The following is a 7,394-nucleotide window of genomic DNA, read 5'->3' as shown; positions in this document are numbered from 1 at the left end:
AGGACACGACCACCGGCTCCCTACACTTGATACGGAGGGAGTCAGGGTCACTTGGGATCCAGCAAACAGGAAAACACAAATGAATGAACAAAACTTATCTGTAGAAGACTCGGTAGTAGCATCAGCATGCACACACTCCAGGAAGTAATATAAACCGCAAAGTGATGCAGAATGGAAGGGATTTAAAGGGATGCAATCAGTGCAACTACATGACAGCTGAGAGAGGCTAACGAGATGAGAAAATGAAAGCAAATCAAAAGGAACCTCAAGAAGGAGATTCTGAAGGACGTCTGTCAGATCTTCTCAGATGTCTGGTGGTGACACCCAGCGTTTCTTGACAGGTTGACTCAATCTTCGACTTCGTTGCAAGTGACATCAGACACCCCTAGACAAGAGTCTGTGAGTTCATCAGACACAACCATTAGTTGGCATGGCCCAGGAACAGGCCCTGTGCCCTCACCTGTCCTTAATCTGCCTCTGTCCTTTTCTGTTACCAGAGCCAGAGAAGTATTGCATGTTGTGGGCTCAGCTCCACTATACAATGAGGACTAGCTACTATAAGACAGTCAGCAGCTACTGGCCAGCCAAGATGTGGAGGAGACATCCGCCGCTTCCTCCACTAGGCAGGCAAGTATGATGAAGAGAGTGGCATGGGAGCTAGTGTTGTGAGCGGTCAGGCTCCTGAATCAGAGACAGTTGAGGAGGACATCAGTGACATGCAGACAGTACTCGATAATGATGATGCACTTGGGAGCCGGGTGATGAAGGGGCTTAATTATTTTTCTTTATATAATAATGTAATATTATAAAATCTGGTGTCTCCATGATAAAGCTTCAGTGTGAGGGCCCCATGTGGCTTCTAAGCACTTTCAAAATAATCCTTCAACAGGGCGAATAGATGCTCCATGACCTTCCCAGGAGCTTCTGTCGGGAGCAACGGTTCATTTCTAAAACATCCGTATAATGCGCGGGGGTATCCGAAGACCCTTTCCATCTCCGTGCACCACAGGATGGCCTCCTTCTCATCCATGACGACTGGGAACTCATGATTTTTTCCATGATGAAGAGACCATGGGCTGGTAGTTATGGTTTGAATCTTAATAAATAGGGATGAGCGAACTCGAACTGTATAGTTCGGGTTCGTACCGAATTTTGGGGTGTCCGTGACACGGACCCGAACCCGGACATTTTCGTAAAAGTCCGGGTTCGGGTTCGGTGTTCGTCGCTTTCTTGGCGCTTTTGTGACGCTTTCTTGGTGCTTTTTGAAAGGCTGCAAAGCAGCCAATCAACAAGCGTCATACTACTTGCCCCAAGAGGCCATCACAGCCATGCCTACTATTGGCATGGCTGTGATTGGCCAGAGCACCATGTGACCCAGCCTCTATTTAAGCTGGAGTCACATAGCGCCGCCCGTCACTCTGCTCTGATTAGCGTAGGGAGAGGTTGCGGCTGCGACAGTAGGGCGAGATTAGGCAGATTAACTCCTCCAAAGAACTTGATTATTGATCGATCTGCAGCTGTGGGTCATTGAGCTGCTGATACTCAATTGCTCACTGTTTTTAGGCTGCCCAGACCGTTTGTCAGTCACTTTTTTCTGGGGTGATCGGTGGCCATTTTGTGTCTTGTGGTGCGCCAGCACAAGCTGCGACCAAGTGCATTTAACCCTCAATGGTGTGGTTGTTTTTTGGCTAAAGCCTACATCAGGGTGAAGCTGTCACACCAAGTGCATTTAACGAGCAATAGTCTGTTTATTTTTTGGCCATATACTACATCAGGGGCAAGCTGCGCCTGTCACCAAGTGCATTTAACCCTCAATGGTGTGGTTGTTTTTTGGCTAAAGCCTACATCAGGGTGAAGCTGTCACACCAAGTGCATTTAACGAGCAATAGTCTGTTTATTTTTTGGCCATATACTACATCAGGGGCAAGCTGCACCTGTCACCAAGTGCATTTAACCCTCAGTGTGGTTGGTCAAGATGTCACACCAAGTGCATTTAACCAGCAATAGTGTTGTTATTTTTTGGCCATATCCCAGTCTAATTCTGTCAGTTTATCTATACCTGTCACCCAGCGCCTAAATACTAGGCCTCAAATTTATATCCCGCTAAATCTGTCGTTACTGCTGTACTGTTCTGGCTGGGCAAGTTATTTAGTGTCCGTCAAAGCACATTTTTTGTTCTGGGTTGAAATACAATTCCCAATTTAGCAATTTCCTAATTTAGTGGTTTCTGCTGTATCAGGCCTACTTTAAATACATCCCTAAAAGGGTATATAATATTCAAGGTGCACATAGGGTCATTCTGAATAACTTCACACACACGCTACTGTGCATTTCCAAGTCTAATTCTGTCAGTAAATCTATACCTGTCACCCAGCGCCTAAATACTAAGCCTCAAATTTATATTCAGCTGAATTTGAATACAATACATTGGGCCAAATAATATTTTTGTTGTTGTGGTGAACGATAACAATGAGGAAAACATCTAGTAAGGGACGCGGACGTGGACATGGTCGTGGTGGTGTTAGTGGACCCTCTGGTGCTGGGAGAGGACGTGGCCGTTCTGCCACATCCACACGTCCTAGTGTACCAACTACCTCAGGTCCCAGTAGCCGCCAGAATTTACAGCGATATATGGTTGGGCCCAATGCCGTTCTAAGGATGTTAAGGCCTGAGCAGGTACAGGCATTAGTCAATTGGGTGGCCGACAGTGGATCCAGCACGTTCACATTATCTCCCACCCAGTCTTCTGCAGAAAGCGCACAGATGGCGCCTGAAAACCAACCCCATCAGTCTGTCACATCACCCCCATGCATATCAGGGAAACTGTCTGAGCCTCAAGTTATGCAGCAGTCTCTTATGCTGTTTGAAGACTCTGCTGGCAGGGTTTCCCAAGGGCATCCACCTAGACCCTTCCCCAGCAGTGGAAGACATAGACTGCACTGACGCACAACCACTTATGTTTCCTGATGATGAGGACATGGGAATACCACCTCAGCATGTCTCTGATGACGAAACACAGGTGCCAGCTGCTGCGTCTTTCTTCAGTGTGCAGACTGAACAGGAGGTCAGGGATCAAGACTGGGTGGAAGACGATGCAGGGGACGATGAGGTCCTAGACCCCACATGGAATGAAGGTCGTGCCACTGACTTTCACAGTTCGGAGGAAGAGGCAGTGGTGAGACCAAGCCAACAGCGTAGCAAAAGAGGGAGCAGTGGGCAAAAGCAGAACACCCGCCGCCAAGAGACTCCGCCTGCTACTGACCGCCGCCATCTTGGACCGAGCACCCCAAAGGCAGCTTCAAGGAGTTCCCTGGCATGGCACTTCTTCAAACAATGTGCTGACGACAAGACCCGAGTGGTTTGCACGCTGTGCCATCAGAGCCTGAAGCGAGGCATTAACGTTCTGAACCTTAGCACAACCTGCATGACCAGGCACCTGCATGCAAAGCATGAACTGCAGTGGAGTAAACACCTTAAAAACAAGGAAGTGGCTCAGGCTCCCCCTGCTACCTCTTCTGCTGCTGCCGGCTCGGCCTCTTCTGCTGCTGCCGCCTCGGCCTCTTCTGCTGCTGCCGCCTCGGCCTCTTCTGCTGCTGCCGCCTCTGGAGGAACGTTGGCACCTGCCGCCCAGCAAACAGGGGATGTACCACCAACACCTCCGTCACCAAGCGTCTCAACCATGTCACACGGCAGCGTTCAGCTCTCCATCTCACAAACATTTTGAGAGAAAGCGTAAATTCCCACCTAGCCACCCTCGATCCCTGGCCCTGAATGCCAGCATTTCTAAACTACTGGCCTATGAAATGCTGTCATTTAGGCTGGTGGACACAGACAGCTTCAAACAGCTCATGTCGCTTGCTGTCCCACAGTATGTTGTTCCTAGCCGGCACTACTTCTCCAAGAGAGCCGTACCTTCCCTGCACAACCAAGTATCCGATAAAATCAAGTGTGCACTGCGCAACGCAATCTGTGGCAAGGTCCACCTAACCACAGATACGTGGACCAGGGACGCTAAATCTCCCTAACTGCACACTGGGTAAATGTAGTGGCAGCTGGGCCCCAGGCGGAGAGCTGTTTGGCGCACGTCCTTCCGCCGCCAAGGATCGCAGGGCAACATTCTTTGCCTCCTGTTGCCACCTCCTCCTACTCAGCTTCCTCCTCCTCTTCTTCCACCTGCTCATCCAGTCAGCCACACACCTTCACCAGCAACTTCAGCACAGCCCGGGGTAAACGTCAGCAGGCCATTCTGAAACTCATATGTTTGGGGGACAACCCCACACCGCACAGGAGTTGTGGCAGGGTATAGAACAACAGACCGACGAGTGGTTGCTGCCGGTGAGCCTCAAGCCCGGCCTGGTGGTGTGCGATAATGGGCGAAATCTCGTTGCAGCTCTGGGACTAGCCGGTTTGACGCACAACCCTTGCTTGGCGCATGTGCTGAATTTGGTGGTGCAGAAGTTCATTCACAACTACCCCGACATGTCAGAGCTGCTGCATAAAGTGCGGGCCGTCTGTTCGCGCTTCCGGCGTTCACATCCTACCGCTGCTCGCCTGTCTGCGCTACAGCCTAACTTCGGCCTTCCCGCTCACCGCCTCATATGCGACGTGCCCACCAGGTGGAACTCCACCTTGCACATGCTGGACAGACTGTGCAAGCAGCAGCAGGCCATAGTGGAGTTTCAGCTGCAGCACGCACGGGTCAGTCGCACTGCGGAACAGCACCTCTTCACCACCATGCGAGACCTGTGTGCCCTGTTGCGCTGTTTCGAGTACTCCACCAACATGGCCAGTGGCGATGACGCCCTTATCAGCGTTACAATACCACTTCTATGTCTCCTTGAGAAAACACTTAGGGCGATGATGGAAGAGGAGGTGGCCCAGGAGGAGGAGGAGGAGGAGGAGGAGGAAGAGGGGTCATTTTTAGCACTTTCAGGCCAGTCTCTTCGAAGTGACTCAGAGGGAGGTTTTTTGCAACGGCAGAGGCCAGGTACAAATGTGGCCAGCCAGGGCCCACTACTGGAGGACGAGGAGGATGAGGAGGAGGTGGAGGAGGATGAGGATGAAGCATGGTCACAGCGGGGTGGCACCCAACGCAGCTTGGGCCCATCACTGGTGCGTGGCTGGGGTGAAATGCAGGACGATATGCCTCCCTCAGAGGACAGCTTGTCCCTACCCCTAGGCAGCCTGGCACACATGAGCGAATACATGCTGCAGTGCCTGCGCAACGACAGCAGAGTTGCCCACATTTTAACGTGTGCGGACTACTAGGTTGCCACCCTGCTGGATCCACGGTACAAAGACAATGTGCCCACCTTACTTCCTGCACTGGAGCGTGATAGGAAGATGCGCGAGTACAAGCGCACGTTGGTAGACGCGCTACTGAGAGCATTCCCAAATGTCACAGGGGAACAAGTGGAAGCCCAAGGCCAAGGCAGAGGAGGAGCAATTCAATCCTATTTTTATTTTCATTTTACCATTATATTGCGAGGCAACCCAAAGTTGAATGAACCTCTCCTCTGTCTGGGTGCCGGGGCCTAAATATATGACAATGGACTGTTCCAATGTTGGGTGACGTGAAGCATGATTCTCTGCTATGACATGCAGACTGATTCTCTGCTGACATGAAGCCAGATTCTGTGTTATGGGACCTCTCTCCTCTGCCTGGGGTGCCAGGGCCTAAATTTATGACAATGGACTGTTACAGTGGTGGGTGACGTGAAGTATGATTCTCTGCTATGACATGAAGACTGATTCTCTGGTGACATGAAGCCAGATTCTGTATTATGGGACCTCTCTCCTTTGCCTGGGTGCCAGGGCCTAAATATATGACAATGGACTGTTACAGTGGTGGGTGACGTGAAGCCTGATTCTCTGCTATGACATGAAGACTGTTTCTCTGCTGACATGAAGCTAGATTCTCTGTTACGGGACCTCTCTCCTCTGCCTGGGTGCCGGGGCCTAAATACCTGAGAATGGACTGTTCCAGTGGTGGGTGACGTGAAGCCAGACTCTCTGCTATGGGACCTCTCTCCAATTGATATTGGTTAATTTTTATTTATTTTATTTTTATTTTATTTCATTTCCCTATCCACATTTGTTTGCAGGGGATTTACCTACATGTTGCTGCCTTATGCAGCTCTCTAGCCCTTTCCTGGGCTGTTTTACAGCCTTTTTAGTGCCGAAAAGTTCGGGTCCCCATTGACTTCAATGGGGTTCGGGTCCGGGACGAAGTTCGGATCGGGTTCGGATCCCGAACCCGAACATTTCCGGGAAGTTCGGCCGAACTTCTTGAACCTGAACATCCAGGTGTTAGCTCAACTCTAGTCATTAGTCTAGGGGTTCACATACTTTTTCCACCAGCACTGTGAATGTTTACATGGTGTGTTCAATAAAAACATGGTAACATTTAATTATTTGTGTGTTATTAGTTTAACCACCTCCCGACCGCTGTATTCACATATGCGTCCGGGAGGTGGTTGCTTTACTTCTCCTGGACGCATATACGAGTCCTCTCGCGAGACGCAAGATTTACTGTGAACGCGCGCACACAGGAGCGCGCGCTCACAGGAACGGAAGGTAAGCGAGTGGATCTCCAGCCTGCCAGCGGCGATCGCTCGCTGGCAGGCTGAAGATGTGATATGTGATTTTTTTTAACCCCTAACAGGTATATTAGACGCTGTTTTGATAACAGCGTCTAATATACCTGCTACCTGGTCCTCTGGTGGTCCCTTTTGTTTGGATCGACCACCAGAGGACACAGGCAGCTCTGTAAAGTACCACAAAACACTACACTACACTACCACCCCCCCGTCACTTATTAGCCCTTTATGAACCACTGATCACCCCATATAGACTCCCTGATCACCCCCCTGTCATTGATCACCCCCCTGTCATTGATCACCCCCCTGTCATTGATCACCCCCCTGTAAGGCTCCATTCAGACGTCCGTATGATTTTTACGGATCCACTGATGCATGGATCGGATCCGCAAAACACATGCGGACGTCTGAATGGAGCCTTACAGGGGGGTGATCAATGACAAGGGGGTGATCACGCATATAGACTTCCTGATCACTTCCCTGTCATTGATCACCCCCCTGTCATTGATTACCCCCCTGTCAGGCTCCATTCAGACGTCCGTATGATTTTTACGGATCCACTGATGCATGGATCGGATCCGCAAAACACATGCGGACGTCTGAATGGAGCCTTACAGGGGGGTGATCAATGACAGGGGGGTGATCAATGACAGGGGGTGATCAGGGAGTGTATATGGGTGATCACCCCTCTGTCATTGATCACCCCCCTGTAAGGCTCCATTCAGAGGTCCGCATGTGTTTTGCGGATCCGATCCATGTATCAGTGGATCCGTAAAAAAATCATACGGACGTCTG

Source organism: Bufo gargarizans, chromosome 5 (assembly GCF_014858855.1).
Source record: "Bufo gargarizans isolate SCDJY-AF-19 chromosome 5, ASM1485885v1, whole genome shotgun sequence".
In the NCBI taxonomy this organism is placed as follows: domain Eukaryota; kingdom Metazoa; phylum Chordata; class Amphibia; order Anura; family Bufonidae; genus Bufo; species Bufo gargarizans.
Note: the sequence above shows the minus strand (reverse complement) of the source record.